Here is a 15,070-nt window from a genome sequence, read left to right as displayed (position 1 = left end):
CAGGGACAGGGGCAACTTTGCAGGTACTCGAATGAAATAATGAATGGAGCCCAGGCCGTGCATTTATTAATGTTTGGAAAACGTTTGCCAAATTAATTGCCATTTAATTTGTTATGCTAACACTCGTTCGTCTGTATGTACAGTGGTACACTGGTACAGTGAGTGCACACAGTAATCGCCTGGCGGAAGAAGACTAATTGGTTTGTTCGGCTTTAATTAAATTGTAAATTTTCGGCCAGCGCCGCGACAGCCCCGGGAGGAAGCTACGAAAATTGCAATTAAGATAATTATCTGGGAAAAGCAAAAGTGTAAATCCTTTTTTCGCTTCGAGGGGAGGGATTATGCAACTGCAACTGCAGCATGGCCCCGTTTTTCGTTGCACACTTAATTTGCATAAATTTCAAATGAATCCAATGGAATGGCCAACAAAAGACAAAAAAAAAGCGCAGCTAAACAATTGCCACTGATGAAGCAGCGGCACCAGCAGCACCAGCAGCACCAGGATCCGGTGTGGAGGCAGCTTGGGGCGTTTACTTTGTCTGTGCCACATGCCCGCCCTCACTCCCTGCTATGTACACTTTTGCAGGTGCCACAATCACCCGAAAGACATCGCAGGATAATCGAAGCAGAGGACACAGGGAGAACAGGACGACAAAACGAGTGAAAGAGCAGAGAATTTTGTGTTATTCTTACGGATTTTCTACTTTGTTGGAAATGTAAGCACCGCACCCACATCTCTCCCCGTCCCGCCGTCCCCCCCTCCCCCCCTGTACCCGAGGAGACACTCACTGCCTTTTCCGCTTTTCATTTGCTCTGTGCAAAGTTGACGCTTTTGTTTGATTCGTGTCACACAGCTGACCAGCGACGGACGACGACTCCGGACACGCCACACTCCCCCACCCCCGCTTCGTTCCACTTCGTTGGAGTTACTTTGCTTTGGAATTATGCAAAAGACAAAGCGAACGAGAAAGAAAGAGCCACTCTTGATGCCCTTACGGACCCATTGATTCCATGAAAAGTACATTTTTCTCTACAACCTCCCGTTCAAACCTCGATCATACTCGATCAAAAGAGGGTATCCTGGGTATCCAGCAAGAAAAAGCAAATAAAGCCAGAGAATTGTCAAATGAGATTCAATGTTATGCTCAAGTGGCTTTTCATCGTCTTCGGGCAGGAAAGTGTGGGGAGTGAAGTGAATTTTAATAATAAATTTTCCGTGTGGCCACCGAAAGTTGCAGTTGCAGTTGCAGCTGCAGCTCACATGCAATTTTCTAGAATTTACTGCTGCGTGAAAGTTTTGTAATTTGGTTGCAAAAACTAGAAGAAGAGGCATGCCGCTTGCGTGTCCAAGCAAACGGCACAAATGAAGCTACAATTACGTCTACAAATACGGCCAGAAGACCCTCTCCATCTCCCCCTCTCTCTCTCTCTCTCACTCTCTCTCTCTGCACAAGAGGGGAAGTAATTTGCAATTAAATAACAACGAAATGGGCAATAGAAAAGGAAATTAATTGTCCAAGAAATGCAATTATGCGAATGCAAAATGAATGAGCAGTAAATGAATGAACGAATGAATGAATGCATAGAGCGTCACTCCACTTGACACGATTCCGTACCCGGCAGCAGCTAAACTTTTCTTGCAGCTTAATGAAATTGCATATTACTCCCGCACTCCCGAAAGCCGTCGAAATGATAACTTTTCTGTACGCCACATTTTAATCTGGTCTGGAGATGGAGTGTGCCCGGGTCCAAGCGAAACCCCAATAAATTACGAATGCTCCTTTTTATTGAACTTAATTTCCTTTTCTCAAAACCACATTTTTCGGCTCAGGACACGGGCAGGGGCCCAAAGTAAGCCGCTGCAAAGGCGACAGGACCGGGCAGAGGGAGAGATATATGGCCGCAGTCAAAGATTACATTTAGTGCACACTCAAACGCCAACGCAAATAGGAGCCACAGCAGAGGCCAACAAAATAGCAGAAATTGTACTTAATATCCCTAATATGCTATAAGAAACGAATATTGAATGAAATAATGAATGGCACCGCGCATAACCCAGTTTTTTTATATATATTTAAGACTTTACAATTTTGTAGTAATTTTTAAAAATTTTTTTATGTTTAGTTTATTTTACAACATTTTTTTTAATGTTTTCTATTTTTTCTACTGTTTTTTTTCAGAGTGCTTCTTTTTCCCCACAAAACTTAAGTATCTTACGACTGGCTTTATTTTATTGTTTGCGCATTTTTTGCGATATTTTTCCAGAAAGTTCGACTTTGAAGTCTTTATTTATTTGTGTATTTATTGCTTTGTATTTTTTCGTATAGGCACATAAATTGGGCGTCGTTTAAGGTATAATTTAGAAAATCTATGGATAAACGAATGTTACAGCCCTTTGAGCAATCCTTCAAATGCCGATTAAGGATATAGCATTTGTTCCTTACTTTTCTAGACTGCCTCTCTCTCCGCCCAAGACTTTACCTTCCATGGGCCATGGCGCACCACTAGTATTTTGACCACAATCGTGTCTCCTCCGAACGGGAAGGGGTTTCGCTCTGATTTTTGCCTGCGCCTCGAGAAGCGAGCGGCACAGAAAACGTTGAGTGCCACAAGCAAGCCGCAAGGCAGTCCCAAAGCATTGCCTTTCATGTTCCAACATAGTGCCCCAAACGGGGGCATGTATATACATATGAGGTACTTGTGCCTGGGGGCGGTGGAATGGTCAACATTTTTGGGGGCAAGGCAGAGGCTCGGGCTTGGGGCTTTGAGCATTGCACGCAGCAAATGCGTTTGCATTACAGTCAGATGTTTGCGGCTTGCCTTGCTGCAAATACACTCGCACACACACACACACATACACAGATGTTTGCGCCTTTATGGCAGCCCAAAGTTTGACCACATTTTACAAACAAAAATATTACAACAATGGCATCCACAACCTCCTGCTCCAAGAGTCTGCCTGTGGTCATCGGACCACAAGTTTCTAACCTTTCCTTTGCCTCTCTCTCCCTCTGCCCTTTTTGGGCCAAAAAGGGATGCAATTAATTTTGCCAAAGGACAACTTCATCTGACAGCAATAATCTATTGCAAATACCAGAAGCGTACGAAAAGACGAATGGACGGATGGCATTCCTAAGAATTGCATAGAATTGTTGGTCATCCTAATAAGTGGAGCTCCACCACGCTCCACCTCTCCAGTGCGCTAGGGGGGGAGCCATAAAAAAGAGATTTGAAAGCGGAAATTGGTAAGGGATTAAATGGCCTAAACAGTTGCGCGGCATTAAGCGCAGCAGCCTCTCAAAGAGAGCGGCACCCCGCCCCCGCGTCTTTGGCTCGGCGTTCGATGTCGTCCGGCAAAAACTTTTCACTTTGCATGAACATAAAATACATACCAAATAAAAGCAACAACAATAACAGTAACGCTGCAACAACAAAAAATGGGAAAACTTTTTAATTTATATTTAAACTTTTTGCAAAGTGTTGAAAAAGGAGGGCGTTATCTACTGCTCCTCGGTCCGGCAGTCTCCTGCCTCCGCTGCCCCTTACTGCCCCCTGCTTCCCCCTGCTGCCCCCTGCTGCTGCTGCCGGCAAGAATGCCAAATAGTTGTAAAAATACCAATGTGCTTTGCTATGCAAAATCCTCCACATTTATACACCCATAGACTCTGCGAGCCGTGTTAAATGATTCCAACAAGCATTTAAAGCTTGAACGGTTTGTAGTTGAGGTAACTTGGGGATTACCTTAAATTAGTTGCATGCAACACAAGAACAGACACAAGTGGCTGTGGCAGAGAAGGCACTTGGATTTTACCGATTTATTGGCAATATTATTGAATGGGCTCAAATGTCTCATCCGTGTACTTGTGTTATTGGTTGTGCCACTTTGAGCAGGCCAATAAAAAGTGATTGTTGCATCGAATCATTAAAGCAGGTTGTTTAAATGGTTTAAAAGGGAATGTTTGAGATGCCAAGCTTTTTTGGCACCTATGTGTTTCAAAAATGAAAAGAGATTTTGGGTTAAACTTTATAATTCGTATTTAATCTTGGTGGCTTAGCGGAAGCCGATTGCTTGCTATTGCCAGATAAACTTTATGCGAGATTGATATGCAACCAATGCGCAGAGGGGTTAGCATAGAACTAAACTATAGACGACGGCGTTAGATCAAAGTGATTGCCGAAGTGGCGGCAGCAGATCAAAGTAATTGCCGAAGTGGCGGCGGCAGAGAGCCCCTTTAGCGGGAGAGCGCAGCAGCTCTGCAGAAAGTCAACGCTTTACAACATAGGCGGCTCTCTCTGCTCATACAATAATAATGTTAAAGTTAAGGTTATTCCTCAGCGGCTGGCCCGAACAGGGAAATTAAACAGGAGAATGTGCCGAATGTGTCCTTTATCTTAAGCTTTTAGCCAGGCACCCGCACATCGGTCGGTTCTGCGATGGAAGGCCACGGGCAACACAAGATTTACTGGCATCCACTGACCTTTGAATAGAACGGTCAAACGATTACATTTAACACAATTTGTGAGCTGCTTCTGATTCTTAGATTCCGCTTCTTTCGGCAGCACTCAAGGCTTTCAAGGCTTCACAAGGCTCTGGTGCAACGGGCCAGCGTCAAGCAGTGCAGTATATGTACGTGGAGGCGAAGGTAAGCAGTGTAACCCAGTCGATTCGGAGACAAGCATTGCAGAAATGATCTATATGAATTTCCAAGCTGTTTGGAAGCATAATTTCAAGCAAATCAAACGATCAATTATGTTGCACTATCGAAATCATGGACAGATTGTTCTGCGATTGCTTATTTATTCATTGGGGCTGCTCCCTTTTGGAATCCCGTAGCCGCATTCGTTTATCAATATTTATAGCATTTAATGTGCAATTTGCGTACATTTCTTAATGAAATTACAGGAAAAATTATATATGAATCGATGCAGAGCAGAGCCGTGCTGCCTTCTGCATGCCGCACGTGCGGCGGGGAGAGTATCGGTATCGCTGGGCATGTAATTTCCGCTTAATTTGCTACCATTACCACAAAAACGCATTATATGCGAATACCAAAGAGGGAGACAGCCACAGAAAGGGAGAGAGAGATAGAGAGAGCTTTTAAATGTGCTGCAATTACTTGGGATACAATTTTAATCGAGTGTTGAAATATTTGCGGCCACTTTGCCGCTTCATGAAATATTCAATTCAAGTCGAAACACATTCATCTAAGTCCGTGCTTGGTTTTCCATCTGAATAGTCTCTCAAGAGACATTCGGGGCTCCTCTGCTGCGATTCATTCCCTATTCCCATAAATCCGTTCCCTTTAACGTCCCGAAATCCCTCGTTCCCTTGTGTTTGCTTGGGAATTATCTAAAGTCAAATCCTCAGCCTGCATCTTCCTATGCTTTTTCCTCTGCCTATCCAGATGCATGCTCATCTCCCAGTTCGGTTCCTCTGAGCTGTCCGTGTGTGGGTGCATTAATAAATTGACTTTTCCTAGCCCCCGCTAACCCGATAAAGTGAACAGCGAGTTCTTAAAAATGTTCCTAGGCCAAAACACAGGCCTCACAGCTTTTTCTATATGCAGATGAGGGCATCGTTTCGTTCTATCGAGTGCGCACTGTAGTGCATCACAAATTGAATCGGATTTTGGACCGAGGCCTTAGCAAATACAACAAGTGCAACGCAGTGCGTGTCTGTCGATTTCAGTGCGTATGCCCCTTTGGGCCATACAATTTGACACAAACACAGGACACCAGGATGGAGGAGGAGGGCCTGGGATACACATTGAGGCACAGTCGGACCCAATGATGGAGACTTGCATATGCGTTGCTCATTTGCAGTCGTTATTAAATTGCGTTTTTCGGAGCAGAGCAGAGGAGAGAGCAGCACCCACAAGAGTGAGAGAGAGAGAGAGAGAGTGGGAGAGGGAGAGAGAGAGAGAGGGGTGCTGCATGGAGCATTGGCATTTTAATGAACTGATACATTTTGGGGCAGCAACAGCAGCTGCTGCTGCATCATGCGTTGCCCCTTTGTGCATTTATTTGTTTGCATTGGCACTGATTGTATTTGCGTTTGTGTTAGTGTGTGTGTGTGTGTGTGTGCGTGTCTGTGGGTGGGTGTGTGTGTGTGCCAATGGCAAATGTTCGATTTGGTGTAATGAAATTTTCTAATCAAAGCGTTTTGTTTATTTGCATTTGGCCCTGGCCGCCTACTGCTTCCGTTAACGCTCTGTTTTGTTTGGCTTGTTGACTGGTGACCGCAACACCCACACACACACACACACGCTGCTGCTGTCGAATATGTGTTTGCATTGGGTCAAAGGTTGTCACTTGTGCAAATACTAATTAGTTGTAATTAGGTTTTACATATGCACAGCAGCCGCAAACAATTATTGTGAAAGTGAGTAATGAGGCTCACGGCATGGCCGCTGCTTTAAATCCTTTGATGTGCGAAGCACCGCTTGCCGGAAGTACAAGTAGCGGTTTCAATTGCTTTGACTTAGCCTTGAAATGCTTTAGGCGGTTAGCGCATTCTCCTGCTTGATTTGAAAATAAGATTTGTACAGCTACTTCACATAATACTGCTTTCCTATAGCACAACTGATCTGCTTCATCGCTTCTCACTGCTTTTATCATCCTGTAATAAATGAAGCACTGCTTTTCCCACCTTTGAATCCCATCTAATCTCACTGCTTCCCTCTATATATACTGCTTTCCACTGCTTTGATCTACTCTGGCCGACGCGCGCTCGTTAAAGTGCGTGGCTCTCCTGTCTCTCTTTCTGCAATTAAATTGCGCTTTGTGCCGGCCAATTTGCATATTTTGGTTAAGGCCGAAATGGAAACAATAAGCCATAATTTATATATAATTAACTCTATTCCCCGTTTGGCGCATCACCCACACACACAAAAACACACACAAAGTCTTTGAAAACTCATTTGAATATGAATTTTATATTCAAATTCAAATTTTCGCAGCTTCGCTTCGTATCGCATAGCATCGCATCGCTCCTCCCGGGGCGCTCTTTATGCTCTTCCTCCCCCGCACCAGAACCGCGCGGACCGGGTTCAATGAGGTGTTAAACCATAATTTGCACAAACGCTTCGCTGAGCCAATTTCCCATCTCAGCCCCAAACCCCAAGCCACCCAATCTTACCATAGACGCCACCGCACATTTGCATTTTGCGGGCTTTAATTTTTACTTTACTTTTTATTCCCAGTTCTGTTCTTCATTTATTTTTTGGTTCATTTTAAATATCTGCGAGCTGCCATTGTTCCTTGGCCACAATTACGCAATGAAGCCGAACTGGGGGGAAAAGCGTGGCAGGAGGAGTGGCAGGAGGAGTGGCAGGAGGAGTGGCTGATGCATGCCCGCCATCACACTTAATCGCCATGAAATTTGTGGGCCATAAAATGGACACTGGCCGAGCGGCCGAGCGGCCAAGCGGGCGAGCGAGCGTAATAGCCAAATTTTATTAGCTTCAATTTAACAATTTGTGGCAGCGGCTAAGGCCACTCTCCCGCTCGCGCTTTATTAATATTTAAACAAGGCAGACATTAGACTTATGACCAGGGTCCAGGCACCAAGGACCTGGCCTCTATTTCACCTGCTGTCGCGGATGTTGCCGCGGAGGATGCCATCCAACTGATGCTGCAGCCAACAACGCGCCGAACAAAGGAGCCAAACCATTTTAATTTTTCACTTGGATGAGTGCAAAATTAAGACATTAAGCGAATGCGTTCAAGCCCCCACCCAGCTCCCGGTCCAACGCCCACCATTCATAATGAAGCTGGAGACGCGCCACAGACACAGCTGTGCCGCGGCAGGGCATCCTCGCTCTGTCTGCGCCTGGACCCGCGATGGGGCACAACTGATTTTAATAACAGTCATCCGGTGCCGCTGTGCATAACGATGCGTGTCGTTCGGGATGGGGGCGCGCCTCAGCCACGTTATGACTTTGATTCATCCGAGGCAAGACCGAGGACGACAGACAGATGACAGTCGCCCCCCCACTCCTGCGTTCACTTCCCAAGAATTTGCATACAAATGGGCGTTGGTCTTTGACGCGCAAGTTCACTGGCAATTTGCTTTTAAAACGTATTCTAATTGCCACCAAATGGAGCATCTGCAGGTGGCAGTGGCACAGCGGGAGACGGCACCCCTGCCGCTTAATCCTTCCGCACTTGGGCCAAAACGGGTTAAGCGGACTTCAATCGCCAGCGAAATCCACAAAAGCGTTTCCATCCACTTGATCCGTGGATCCATATCGTTGTCGGCGGCAGTAATAAAACTTTATTGAATTGTATTGATTTTAAAATTATTACCATTCAGGCGGAAGTAATGCAATGTATCTGTGCACGTGTGTGTGTGTGTGTGTGTGTGTGAGTGTGCGTGCGAGAGCGCTCAAGTGAATTCTAGCAACGGCTGTTGGAATTTCACAAACAACAACATTTTCATTATTGTGTGCAGAAATAAAAGAAAAACCGAGCACAACAAAGGGAGCACATCCAAAGTGGGTGAAAAGGGGGAGGTATGCTACCCTTGTTGTGTGATTTTGCAAAAGGGGTGCCCATCCGCCGACGCAGTGCTTTGTCGCTGTCTCGAGTGCTTGACTTTCCATTTCGCTGTGAGCGCTGCAAAGTAGGCAACGTTTTCTTTAACGCACACAACCTCCAGTCCAGGACTCCCCAGTCTGAGGAGTGTGTGTGGCTTTTAATGAAAATCCAAACGTTTATTGTAATTTTGCCTCTCTTTTTCCTGTTGTGCATTATTTGAGTCTGGTGTGTGTGGCACGTGCACAAATGCAGCTAATCGAGTGTGAAAATTGCTCTGGGCTGCCCCAGGAATCGGTTCGTTCTCTCTCGCTTTAAACGGCTGTGCCTGGGCCAATGTTAAAGCTTAGTTTTTGGGCAGAGGCACATGCAAATATCTGTGGGCCACAGAAAATTGTGACAAAAGTGCATCATCAGAAAAGGTTGCCACAGCACCACCGCACCACCGCATCGCCACACCACACATTCTACAAGGATGAGCTTCTGATGCCAGCGAGAGAGCCTGCCAATTCATTTCTATTCATGTTATGCAATTCAATTGTGCAACTTTGGCCCGGGTCCCAGCCCGAAACCAGCGAACAGCCCGTGTCCGTGTCCGTGTCCCCGTCCGGCTGTTAAGCTTTCCTTTGCCTTCGTCTGCGGCGGCAGTTTCAGTTCCAGAAGCTGCTCTCACCGCAGTGTCCTTTCCCGCTTATGCATATGCACACCGGACCCGGTCCGGTTTCCTGATGGCTCCTGCTGCTTTTTTTGCACCTGCTGGCTGCTGGATACCGGCTACTGGCTACTGGCTACAGATGGCACTTCCATGGCTCTGTGGTTTAGCTACTGATTCTCTCAGTCCTGCAGCTGCCCTGTGGCCAAATTTCTGGGGTGTTCTCTTGCCACAGCCACCTCCTTTTGGTAGCCATTCGTACCAGTGCCCCGCCCGGCACCACCCCCCGTGTGGGGGCACTCCAGAATCCAGCACTTGCGGTTGAGTTGATCTAACCGCCTGTCCGGGCAAGCCATAATTATGCAATTTCTTGTCAACATGCTCTGGACGGGAAATGCACAAAGTGCCACTGCCTCCTTCAGATCGTTTACTCGCATATGGATGGATGTCCTTGCGGATGTGTGTGTGGCTAAAACAAAGACTCAAATGTTTCAGCTTCTTGAAATTGGCAGACATTTATAGGCAATTATGCCTCTCTTTCTCTCTCTCTGTGCCCACTTTTTGTGGGTGGCTAAGTGGTCAAAGGCCTAGGCCATGACATAAATTATTCATGGCTGCATTTTGGGCCCAATCAGATGGCTAATTTGCCATGCGTTAGACCAAAGCAAGATGATGCCTCAACGAGTCTTCTGTGTTTCGGGCCAAACATTGTAAGACTTTCCCACTCTTTGTGCCCAGACACTCTGCCATCTAGGACTGCCATTGAGGAGCCATGTTAAGTCTGTGCGGGAGAGTGTCTTATCTACTTCCTGCTGGAGATGTTTATGATGCCAATACCACTGATTATCAACTCCGCAGCCAGATGAAGATTCAGACTCATCCGAGCCGAAGAGGGAGCCAGAAGTGGCATCCAAGAAAACGAAAAGTTATTGCAATGCGTTCTCGTTGCCTCCGACGAGAAGTTCTCATGACAACGACAACGCAGGCGACAAAGGACAACGCAAAGCTTTGCTCCCTGGCAAGGGTAATGCCATTGGCCACAGATTATGATTGAGTTTGTTGCACACACACACGCACACACGCACACATCAGAGGGAGACATAGAGAGACAGAGAGAGAGCATGTAAAATGGCGTCATTTGTTTCCCCCTGCAATCTCATGGCAGCGACATGCAAAATTATGGCTTGGAAACGCTGCAGCGGCGGAGGAGGAGCAGCAGCGTGTGGCAGGTTCTTGTGTTGTCGTCAGGCCATAACGCGCATCATTATTAGGCGAAAATTATTATGGCACCCGTTGCTGGTATACCCCCTAAGCCATGCCCCTTCGCCGCCGCTCAAGTTTTGATGGGATAACGACTTTTGGTGCGGTGGCAGCGAGATACTCGCACAAATGCAAATCTCATCCGTTGGATTTATGACACGCATAATTTTTATAGTGTTTGAACTGCTATTCCCCCTCTCTATCCCCCTCTCTATCGCCCCTCTAAATTTCCAGCACATGGCCTCGCATTTTGCTGGCACTGATGAGGGAGGGTGGGGGTGTCCTTAAGATCCTTAAGATTTTGTACATTTGCAAATTTTGCATTTTCTCAATGCGTCTTAATGGCATCATAAACAGGGAGATGCCTCAGGCAGATACATAACTGTATTTGTATCTTCAGAATGGGTGGCTCCAAGTCGGGCTTAGGTGGGTGGGGGGGCAGACACGATGTGTTCCAGTGGGCTGCCAAATACATGTATTTATGCCTCGCCCTGAGGCCTCCTGATTGCCACAGCCAGTGCACTCTTGTTGCACCTGCCATTTAGCTGCTTATTAGGACGCCCCCCTGTCCCGCAGGCAAACCACACGACATGACACCAAATTATGTATTGCGGTCCGAGCGGCAGGGAAATGGAGAACAGGCGACGGAGGAAGGTGTTCGAAAGGTAATTATATTCGATAAAACACCAATGGCCACGCTTCCGGCCTCCTGGGGAGCCACCACTCGAAAAGACGACAGCTCCGTCTCCGGAGTGACGCAGCAGCAGCAGCAGCAGCAGCAGCAGCCGCCGCACCAGACACCGATTGAAGGGGCAGGCATTTTCACGGCCAGCTAATAAGCTAACAGCGGCATAATGGCCTGTTTCCTGCATGAATTGCCAATTATAGTGGCACCACCAGAACAAAAAAAAGCAACAAAAAGTGCACTGTCAGGCGGGGAATGGAAATGGGATTGGGGTCTCGACACGACCTCTTGGGACGGGACTCTGTGTATGGCTGGCGTGCCGCAGTGATTGATGATGATCGGGATACGGGAGTGAGCGAATGCGTGTCTGGGTCTGTGTCTATGTCAGCGTCCCGGATACAGTGTGTGTGCTTTGGCCCAGAAAATAGAACAATTGCCATATCAATGATGTTGCCACACAAAAATCCACTCAATAGCGGGACTTGTTTAAGGATACACAAATTGTAGATTGCATCTATTTAGAGGAAATCAATGCGTGCACGAATCAGGCGGAATTTAACGCGGGTTTCGATTTAAATACACTACATACACAAAAATCAATCGATCTTCGATTTATGTTCGGCTATCAAGAAAGTATTATGTTGTGCCCAATATTCCCCAATATTCATAGATATTAGACTCTCATTGTTTGTTCTTTGCACTACCCACTGTATCACCCTGTAACATAATATATATGTACATATATACAGGGTGTCCTTTTATGCCAGAGGCAGAGGGGCTGCGTTTCTTTGCTTACATTTTGCAAGTTGTGTCTCCCTCCCTCTTGAAAACTCTCTCAGTTCAAGCAATACCCCACTAGCATTGCTTTTTGATCTCGCTCTCTCTCTCTCACTCTTAAATACAAAATCACCGCGTCACACTCGGCTGAGACGACTCTCTCTCCCGCTCGCCAGCCTCGCTCTCAGCAAAGATGCGAACTGAAAGCATAACAGACAGACATACATAAATCTACTACGTAGTTCTGTGCATTAGTATAAATCTCCGACATGTACATACATACATACACAACATATTCCTCCCTCTTAATGGAAGATAACATGAACACAGTTGCAGATCGACGGGACTTTCTACAAGCCAAACTAATAAAAAACCTCTATTTTCCAAACCACTCACCATTTCACAAAATCTCAAAGTCCCCCCAAAACAGATTCCACTTTAAAAACAAAATACCTTCAGCAATAACTCACTCACTACAACAAAAAACAAAACATACATACATAGGACTTCTCGTAAAACCCGAGATAAAAACTTAGCTACCTTTCTGGAAATTCAAACCAAATACCATCAATACCGCACTTGACAAACTACACAAAAATAATACACACGACTCTATATACCAACAACACTTTCTTACTATCAAAAACCAATTTAATGATCACTCCTTTCTGTTTACGGATGGATCAAAAACCATAAGTGCCACATCATTTTCAATCACAACGGAAACAAACACCTTAAAAGTGGGCTTACTGCAAAATTTTTCATCAATTTACTCTGCCGAAATCATAGCCATATTCGAGGAAATACAAATTGTTAAATCTATGCGCGGGAAATATATGATATATTCGGACTCTCTTTCCTCTCTTCAAGCCATAGGCAACCCCGATAACTTCAACTATTATGGATCTAAAATTAGATCTCTTCTACTGAAACTACATCCAAAAATAAAACTACTCTGGATCCCAGGTCATAAAAACATAAAAGGAAATGAACCAAAAAGCGAAATCAGCTTCAATAATGCCCCTTACACACACAATAACAATATAGCAGACATTAACAAACACCTCAAATGCTTAAAGACAAACTTATAAAACTCGAACAAACATCGAACTGGTATCAATTTATCAACCCCAGCCAAATAACAGCCGACAAATTCACCAAAAGACTAGACCAAAACACCACATCAAGGATAAAACAAACAAAGATAATTAGACTAAGACTAGGACATACAAGAATAACTCACCAACATTACCTAGATCCGACCAAAATTAATACTTGTACGCATTGCCTGAATAACGTTCCAGTAACTATAGAACAAACTCAAAGACTGCCCATACTCACAACTCACAGACATACATACATACGTACGTTTCAAAATCTTCGCTAACAATAATCCGCGCACATTTCTCTCTAACCCAACTAAAACTGAAATCGACCTAATCATAAACTATCTAAAAGAAACTAATTTATATCCATTAATCTAACTCTAATATAAAACCCATGTAATAATCTCACATATAATAAATATAAAATAATAAGCATAATGTAACATAATATCATTGAATAAGCTAGGTTAATAGTTTTAACTCTAACCTCGTTGTATATAAATAAATAAATAAATATTCCTCCCTCGCGGCAGCAGCCTATCCTATGCAGCCTTTCGCCTTTCTTCTCTCTCTCGCAATCTGGCGCTCTCTTGCTGGCATTAAGGCAAGCCTGCCCTTGATTTAAGTCTTGATCTAGCAACCAAGCACCTCGACTATCGTCTTAGAAGAGATCTTCAATACGACACAGTCCATCGACACCGTCTTGAATCGATTTAATCCTCTATAGCTATCAAATCCGCACACCTTTTGCCACCATTCGATAAGCTATAAGCCCTCGCAATAAACCATACCAGAACCCACTAATCGTCGTCTTTTAAATAAAATGAATGGCAACACACGCTGCTGAAGACGCTCAGAGCACATTAGTCTCAAACATATTTGAAATGCTACAGATTTGTGTTTATATTATATTTATATTAAAACCTGAGAGCTAAGCGGATTTAAAACTATTTTCTACAAAATGTCGATTAAATTGTTGTAAATTAATAATAACTTGTTGACTGGCATCTAATTGACTAATTTCCTGCTGCCAGGAAACGGTACGAATATCCCCGTGGCAGTACATGGAAATGCTCTAATAGGACAATGAAAAGTTGTCCCAAATAACCGATCGAATTGAATTAGTTACAGCTAAAGGCTAAAAGCGGATACTCGTATAAGCACGCACAATTATTGTATTGCGGCGCCCTGGTCCCGGACGGAGAACACTCTGCCCGCAGGCAAATCCAGTAAAATCCATTTAACAGCCCCCCCATACCACCCCCCACACCACCCCCCACCCCACTGGCCGCAGCGTTAATGATTACCGCTTATCTGTTTCTGTTTCTGCTTCTGCTGCTGTTTGGCGCCGCCCACTACACGTTGGTGTTATTTATTAATTACAAGGTTTTAAATTAATTACACAGCTTAAAATATTAACAACGCTCACAGGTCTGCCGCCATCAGGGAGAGAGTGGCGGGCGAGCACTTTCTCCCGGGGCTGGGCGGAAGCATCTTTTGTGGCAGATTGATTTGGAAGACGGAATGAGCGAGGTCTTTTGGGGGGTAGGCATAAATCAGCAAAGCATACTCGAAAAAAAAGAAGAAACCGAAACTTTAGATACACTTGGCAGGTCGTAAGAAACAACTTTTTCACATAAAGATTTTCCCCTAAAGCTTCTTAATACTAATATATTTATTAGGCAGGCAGTTCCAGCTGGTCTCAGTCTCCCGAGTCCATAAAATGGTTTCAAAAAGGCCAATGGTTTCAGGCAAAAGAGCACATTTTCCCTATTTTCACCTTCTCTCCCCACTCCCCCTTGTCCATACACTTGCCAACGCTTGAAACTGTCAAATTTGCTGTGTGATTTGCGAGTAAATAATAAACATGTTTAGCGAATAAATTCATCAGAAAACTAGCGCGGGGTACGGCCGACAGCTCTAACGAGGAGCCAACACATACTCGACCCGCACCGCCCCCCGCCCCCTCTGGCACCACCTGGCGAATGTAAACAAACGGGAAACGACGACAGCACACGCAGGGGGGACTTGGCGCTGCTGGGGGCTGGAAGGGTG

This window comes from Drosophila persimilis, unplaced genomic scaffold (genome assembly GCF_003286085.1).
Source record: "Drosophila persimilis strain 14011-0111.01,24,50 unplaced genomic scaffold, DperRS2 tig00000002-arrow-pilon, whole genome shotgun sequence".
Classification (NCBI taxonomy): Eukaryota; Metazoa; Arthropoda; class Insecta; order Diptera; family Drosophilidae; genus Drosophila; species Drosophila persimilis.
This window is presented reverse-complemented; position numbering follows the sequence as displayed.